Source organism: Cryptomeria japonica, chromosome 11 (assembly GCF_030272615.1).
Source record: "Cryptomeria japonica chromosome 11, Sugi_1.0, whole genome shotgun sequence".
Lineage (NCBI taxonomy): Eukaryota > Viridiplantae > Streptophyta > Pinopsida > Cupressales > Cupressaceae > Cryptomeria > Cryptomeria japonica.
Genome location: NC_081415.1, coordinates 469,746,899 through 469,755,702, shown reverse-complemented (window position 1 = coordinate 469,755,702; position 8,804 = coordinate 469,746,899).

Below are 8,804 nucleotides of genomic sequence, written 5' to 3'. Positions count from 1 at the left end.
GAGATCATTCATACACAAGAGATTCGCAACGCCATATTTACGAGGAAAACCCAATATGGGAAAAACCTCAGTGAGAAGAGATGCTAGAGACTACTACTCCAATCCAACCTCACAGGTAAAACACCAACTTACAAAGATTTTGGGCACCAACCCAAGGAGCACCAACCCCTGCACCAAGCTTCAACTTGGCGATGTATATTGAAATACTATTTGAATACAATTAAGGCTTCTTGTTGCAAATGAATTTTGCAACTCTTGAATCAAATAACTCTCTGTTATCTTTCTCTCCCTTTCACACACACTCTCTCAACACATTGTATCACACTAGGATGTTGCCTGCTCTGCCACACCTTGTCGATTAGGTTCAACTGCCTGACTATGATACTATTGGTAGAATCCTCTCACCGGTTTTCTCACTCACTCACACTGCAACTTTCCCAGAACACCTTCTCCAGTTTTCTCCTTTCTCTCTATCTCCCTTCTCTCCTCTCCTCAATCTTCACAACATCAACAACGTATTCTATTCAAAGCTCTCATTACTTATGCATGTTTTCCCGCCAGAATGCCATTCAAAAATCTGAGCGGTTGGGGTTTTCTCTTTTCGACACAATCTTTTGAGATCCAATCCCACCTTTCTTGGATCAATCACCTATCCTTGAAGACTGCATCTACACACAGTTTTCATTATCCAATGCATGTTTTTTCTCAGAGTGGCAATCACATATTAGATCTTCTATCATGAAGTCAGATGACACATAAAGTGTTCAAGAAGTTTCCTTTATGAGAACATCCTGAATCAGATTTCCTTTGCCTTAATTCAGGTGCCAACTGCTCCCTAATCTTCCTCTGTCATTTCTTCTTCCTTGAGCCGCAATCAGTTAGATGCAATCCCTTAATTTGTGGTTCCTTCATTAATGGTGATTATCTATTTCATCAGCCCTGTTGATGAAGCTTTACCAACCACAACACACTTGCCACCTCAGCTCCACATGGCATCACACCAATCAAGACATGGTCTACCAACACACAGTCGGTCTAGAAAACACATATCGGTAAGACCCTTGGCTAGTAGAGTGTTCTCCTTCTGTTAACTGGTAGAGCATCTAGTATCGATTGCACACCTTCACCTCTGGTGGTGTGAGACAACTTTTAACATTCTGCCTCTTCATCATAAAAAAGCAACCATCCTTTAGACCGGTTTGTACTTTTATCCTTTATGCTCAATCTCCACTGGTTGACATCAATGACAACTTAGTGCCAAAATGCCAACAATCTCCCCCTTTGGCATTGATGTCAACTTCTCATAGTCCACTCCATACCGGTACATTTCTCCCCCTTTGGCATTGATGTCAAATTCTCATAGTCCACTCCATATCAGTACATTTCTCCCCCTTTGACATAATGACAAAGGGTACTTGCACACTCCCCCTTTGACCCATACCAAACTCCCCCCGAGTCACATAAAATCTTCCTAGGTAGATGACATAACTCCCAACTTGTGTCAGAGGTATTCAAATGTGCTTACCGGTAGTGGTTTGGTGAAAATGTCTGCTACTTGTTCACCAGTAGGAACATAGTCCATCCTTACCTCCTGCCCTTCAACCTTCTCTTGGAGAAAGTGATATTTGATAGCAATATGTTTTGTTTTGGAATGCATGACTGGATTCTTTGCTATGTTGATTGCACTCGAATTGTCACATTGGATGAGAATAGGTTCAATGATGTCCACATGTATATCTTTGAGAGTCTTCTTCATCCAAAGCACCTGAGAGCAGCATGTAGTAGCAGCAATGTACTCAGCTTCGACAATAGATAAGGAGACTGAGTCCTGCTTATTGCTATGCCAAGAGACCAACCGGTCACCTAGAAAGAATGCACCACTACTTGTTCTCTTTCTATCATCAATGCATCCTGCCCAATTGGCATCAGTGTATGCTTCCCAGATAAAATATCCCTATTTAGGATACCATAAACCATAGCTGAGCGTTCCATGTAGGTACCTAAAAATTCTGCTAACATCATTGATGTGTGGCTGCTTTGGTGCAGCTTGGGATCTGGCTACCATGCATACTACCTGAACTATATCTGATCTTGAAGTAGTTAGATACATTAGACTGCCTATCATGGATCTATACAGAGTTTGATCCACTATCGGTGATTCATCATTCTTACTCAATTTGCTACCGGTCACCATGAGAGTACTTACTAGTTTGCAATCTTCCAGTTGGAATTTCTTCAGCATCTCCTTTGCATACTTGACCTGTGAGATAAAGATTCCTTTAACTTTTTGTATTATCTACAAGCCAAGGAAGTAAGTCAATTCACCAGGCATTGACATCTCAAATTCTGACTGCATCTGATTAGCAAACTCTCTGCAGAGAGTATCCTTGTTGCCACCAAGGATGATGTCATCTACATACACAACCACAATAATCATGTGATTCCCATCTTTCCTTATGTACAAATTGTTGTTAGCACTTCCCTTTTTGAATCCTTTCTCCTTTATATACTAATCTAATCTTGAGTAGCATGCTCTAGGAGCTTGCTTCAAACCATACAGAGCCTTCTTTAACCGACACACAAATGTCTCATCATCATGCAACAGAAATCCTTTTGGTTGCTCCATGTACACTTCTTCTTCTAAATTTCCATTTAGAAAAGCATATTTTATATCCATTTGGTATACTTTATAGCTCTTGTAGGCAGAGTAAGCTAGAAACATCCTAATTACTTCTAATCTAGCCACTGGTGCAAATGTTTCTTCAAAGTCAATCCCCTCTACTTGAGAGTATCCTTTGCACACTAGTCTAGATTCATGCCTTACAATCTTACCTTCTTCATTAATTTTATTCTGGTAGACCCACTTTGTGCCAATGATATTATTGTTTTCCGGTCTAGGGACTAATTCACAAGTCTTGTTCTTCTCAATCTGGTGCAGTTCTTCCATGACATCCATCCATTCTTGTCTCTTGCTAGCCTCAATGAAATTTTTGGGTTCAACTTCAGTCATGAGGCATAGGTTGACTTGTTCATCATTCTAGGGAAGTCTTCTTCTAATCTACACACCATCATTCTTATTTCCCAGAATTTTCTCTTCCGGGTGAGTCAATTATACATACCAGTTGGGAACCTTCTGGGATGCTACCTCTGATTTAGTTTATGTCTGATCTTCATAATATTCATCACTGGAGTCATCATACCGGTTAACATGTGGTTGAGATCCTCTATGCATATCTTCATTAACTCTTACATGCACACTTTCAACAACTCTTCTTAGTCTTTTATTGTAGCATTTGTAGGCTTTATTGTTAGATGAGTAACCAAGGAAGATCCCTTCATCACTCCTAGATTCAAAACTTCCCAAACCATCCATATCTTTTTTAATGAAGCACTTGCTTCCAAATACATTGAAATATTTTATTGATGGCTTCTGGTCATACCATAGCTCATAAGGTGTCATCTTGTTGTTTGTTCTTAATTGAACCCGGTTCAAAGTGTATGCAACAGTATGCACAACTTCTTTCCAATAAGTATCTGGTAGAATGGCCTCATTCAACATGGTTCTGTCCATCTCCTTAATTGTCTTGTTCTTCCTTTCACCACACCATTTTGATGTGGTGTTCTAGGAGCAGAGTGTTGCCTTCTAATTCCATGTTTTTCACAATAATCTTCAAATTCATTTGATGTGAACTCTCCACCCCTGTCTGATCTTAGGAATTTTAATTTGTACCCACTTTCCTTTTCCACCATCTTACAAAAGATCTTGAATCTTTCAAATGCTTGTGATTTATCCTGCAGAAAGGTGACCCATGTCATCCTTGAGTAGTCATCAATGAAGAGCATGAAGTATCTTTCACCGGCAAGTGCTCTTGTTCTAGTTGGACCACACAAATCTGTATGCACAATTTCAAGTGGCTTTGAGGTGTTGTGCTCCTTTATCATGAAACTCACTTTTGTTTTCTTACCTTTTACACATTCATCACAAAATGTGTTTACCGGTTTGACGATGAGTGGAATATTCCTCACACACCCCTTTTTGCTTACTGCAACTAAGTTATCAAAATTTATGTGGCCTAATCTTCTGTGCCACAACCAACTTTCATCTACTTGTCCTAACATACATTGGGACTCATAGCATTCCTTTAGATTATAAACATTTCCATCAGTTATATTTCCTTCTACCACAACTTTATCGATACTGTCTTTCTTTATCTAGAAACTGGTTGAGTCAAAGGTGAATCTGTAACCTTTGTCTCACATCTAACTCAACACTCAGCAAATTATGTTTAAGGCCTTCCACTACATCATGTGCCTTCAGTTTTCCATCAATGCTTAGTGTTCCTTTTCCCTTTATTTTGATGGAGGAATTGTCTCCAAACCTTACCGATCCACCATTCCAATCTTCAAGTTTAATGAATTTCCTTTTGTCACCACTCATATGGTTTGAGAAACCACCATCTACCACCCATAGATTTTTCATTTCAGCATGCAAGGCAGTCTGCACTATGAGACTCAATTCTTCCTTTTCCTTTTCTTTCTCAACCCAAACTGGTTTGATTTCCTTCTTCTTGTTAGCTGCTATATTCAGCTCAGGTTCAGTTACTGGTTCATGATCTGGATTTTTCTTCATTTGCTTAATCTTCTTATTTTTGCATAACTTTGCTATGTGTCCAAATTCTTGACAGTTATAGCATTTTATATTTTAATTAAAGGGAACATCCTTAAAATTATTGTAGGGTACCGGTTTGTTCTTCCTACAATCAAAACTCTTATGTCCATATCCATTGCACTAATAGTAGACAACATTCATATCCTAGAGTGCATTAAATGAATTTCTACTTTCATAATTCATAGAAGGCTTATTATTTAACCTACAGTCAGCTATTTTGTGCCCAAATTTATTACACTGGTAACAATAACCATGAAAGTCTAATACATACCGGTTGGGTTGTCTTGGTCCTGAATGGAACTGCCTCATTGAGTGTCTTACATTCATGTTGTTGAATTTGGTGAATCCTTCTCAGTCAATTCTGGCATTCCTCCTTGGGTCTACATATTTATGCATGAAATGTGGCCTCCAGTTCATTTATGCATACTGGTTTGGATGTTGATTTCCAACAACATTTGCATATGTCTTTTTGTCGGTATCCTTGCCTACAGTGAATGTCTTCTTTTCTTCACCTTCAATTGAAGAGGTGAACATTATTTCTTTGTCGGATTTATCTTTGTGGGTTGAACCTTGACCAACTTCAAAGCCTAAGCCTCTGGTGTCTTTGGATTGCTTTTGTTTGCTCAACATCTTATCCAAAGCCTCAATGTTTCCTTCATACTTACTTCTTATTTTTATTTCTTCCTTGCTTTCTTCAAACTTCTTTCTGAGCTTTATTATTTCTGCTTCCAGCACTTGATGCTCATTTTCTTTCTTTGTCAGATCAAGGGTTGTAGCTTCACCGATCCTCTTAGTTTTGTCCAGCTCCAGCTTTAAGTCAGATATGATTTGACCGAACTCTTCCAGAGACTGCTTCAAGAGATCTTGTTCGTCCACTGCAACAAGCTTAACCCTCTTGAGTTCTCTTCTTGTTTTACTCAATTCTTCAAGTGCACTAATAAGTTCACTTTCCAAATCCACTTCAACCTCAATATCCTCTTCTTCCCCATCTTCATCAGCAGGTCTGTCAAGTGCCATGGAAAGATTTACTTTTTTGTCGTTCTCATGGTCATCATCTTCTGATGGATCTTCATCATCTGTTGTGTCATCCTTAATGGTATATAGGTTGTTTTGGTTTCGGTATCCTCTTCTTCCCTGCCGGTAGTCATTCCTATCTCTGTCTTTGTCGATAAATCTTCTGAACTCTCTTGACTCATCTCCACCGACTTCTTTGTGAGGACAACTTGCAGTGAAGTGTCCTACTTTCCCATAGTTGAAGCATTTAAGTGGTAGCTTTCCTTTGTACCGACCGAATCCTCTTTTGAGCTTCCTGACAAAGTTTTCTACTTCAGCATTAGAGTCTTCACTAGAATCTTTATGAGTAATAGATTCTTTGCCCTTTTTGGTAATGTTGAATGCTGCTTCTTTCCTTGTGGAAGTCTCACTGGTTGTTCTCATCTCATAGGCTGTCAAGGAGCCAAATAGTTCATCCGTTGTAAAAGTCTTCAGATCCTTGGCTTCTTCTATGGCTTACATCTTAGTATCATATTTGGGAATGAGAGATCTAGGTATCTTTTTGACAAGAATCTCATCTACGATCTCTTCTCCAAGTCCTCTAATAGTATTCACAGTTTCATCAAATTTGTGAAGATAGTCTGCAATCTTTTCATCATCTTTCATTTTGATGCTTTCAAGTTGGCTACTTAACATTTGCAACTTGGCTTCCTTGACCTTTGTATCTCCCTCAAACAACCTCTGCAATTTGTCACATGTCTCCTTTGTTGAAACAGAGTGCATGACTTTGACAAATTCATTATTGGATAGTCCACTCAAGATGGCATATTTTGCCTTTGCATTATTCTCATACTCCCTTTTTGCATCCGAATCGGTGGGAGGAGTATTAGGAATGACACACCCATTCTTGATTGACATCCACACATCAAAACCAAGAGATGAAATATAGGTCTCCATTCTTCTTCTCCAGAAGGCATAGTTGGATCCATCAAACATGGGGGCTTTTGAGGAAGCAGACTCACTTCTTTCCATTATGCTCAAAGTCCAGAATGTGCCCAAGGTTTAAAGATAACTGGGAACCTTGCTCCGATACCAATTGTTGAACACCGAATACCATTGAGAGGGGGGTGAATCAGTGGTTCCTAACACTTTCCTTTTACCGATCTAATTTCAGACAATCAACTATTTACTTAACCACTAAACAGTCATACCAGTAATGCAAGAGAGAAAAAACTGATGAATACTAAGAGGCGGGGGATGAATTAGTATGCCAAAAACCTTCGCACTTAAACACTTTGCAAGACTAGCAGTAAACCGGTAAAACAGTTTAACAGACAAACCAGTTAACAAACATGCAAACCAAATAGCTAATAATGCATTTACCCATAGAAGCACAAACACCATAACACAAGATATTTTGACGTGGAAACCCAAATGGGAAAAACCATGGTGAGATGGAACTCACAAGTCACTATCTGTAGAATAGGAACCAGACCGGTTAAGATCTAACAGTGTTCTTTACTAGAACAGATCCTATTAGGAATCTCAATCTCTGTTAGGAGAAAAGTCCTATTAAAGACTACCTTGCTAGAGGATTTTAGATCCACAAGTGTGAACTACCTTTTTAGAGGATTTACAAGAGGCTTTTGGGCCTACCCAGTTAAGGGCTACAGACTTGTCAAAGATGTGAGTAATCAACAAGTGTTTGATCTAGCTAATAGCACTGACTGCTTGGTTAGATCCTTGATAGCTCGTTCTTAATGCATTATTGCATTACTTCAGTCTTCTACACATTCATAATCTCTCCAACTCCTCAACCACCTTAAACCCTAGCCACAATATCAACTATCGCAACAACAATAACAACAACAACCAAAAAACCCTAGACATGATGTCCTTATAAAGGAAATTGATTTCATGTCGGTCCAATAGGATTACATCACAATTTCCTAGGTTCAATGAACCTGGACATACTAGGTAATACGTCACAAAAAGCATCGCTATAGTATTGGCACCATCAAACAATCGGTGGGTAACTCATCACAAAGTATTACTGGTTCGACAAAAATGAAGACTGGTAGAAACATGTTATGCCACTTTAAACCCTCGTACCGCTTGAGGTCAACATGCCGCTTCAGACCGGGAAACACATTCTGCAAAACATCAATAGTCTAAAGACTATAATACAACATACCGGTTGGAACAAATACCGGTTGTGTTTTAACTCATACATATAATGAGGATCTCAATGCAAGTGTGTGTCGATCAATGACAATCACAACATAAACATCAAAAATGCCAACAATCTCCCCCTTTGGCATTGATGGCAACACTTAGAAAAATAAAATTTTGACATCTAAGTGTTTTACAACAAAATCATGCCATTAGCAAAATTGCTCCCCCTAAGCATATACACTATCCCTTTGACAATACAATGTATAACAATTTTGCATAAACATTGAGATATACAGAGCATATAATCAAAATTTGATTACCAGATACTTCTCCAAATAGAATTCTTCTCCCCCTTTGCCAACAATGACAAAGTACAGCTGAACAACCCTATTTTCATTTGATATTAAAAATAATAAAAGTTTAGGACAACAAGGAATGATACTTGTCAAAAATAGATTTAAAGTCCCGCAAGAATTGTTTCATCGACAAAGACCAGGACTCAAGTAGGGAGGTGGCTACTTCTTGCTCTGTCTGCATCTGGGAGACCTATTCTTCCATGGCATCAATTGTGCTAATTTCCTATGTAACAGTTAAGGCATCCAGGTTCAGATAGCACTTCTGAAGAATTTGCAAGCGTGGGAGTAGAACCAATTGTAGCTCCTGCAAATCTCTAGACCGAGTGCTAATCTCTTGCTCCATTTTCATTGACTGGATGTGAAACCGGTGAACGATTTGCCCATAAGTTTTGAAGGAATCATAAGGCGGCTTGAATGTGCTCAAGTAGGACTACAAGTCCTTTTCAAGCTTTTGCTTCTAAGCTAGCACATCATCATAGAGCAGATGGGGTTGGTAGATTTTGCTGAGTAGCAGATTCCCCTCATCTAGAGCATCCCTTATATCCTTTTGTCCTTTCTTCAGTTCAGTCCGGAGCTCATTCAGCTTCTTCACCAGAGCTATATTAAGAGCT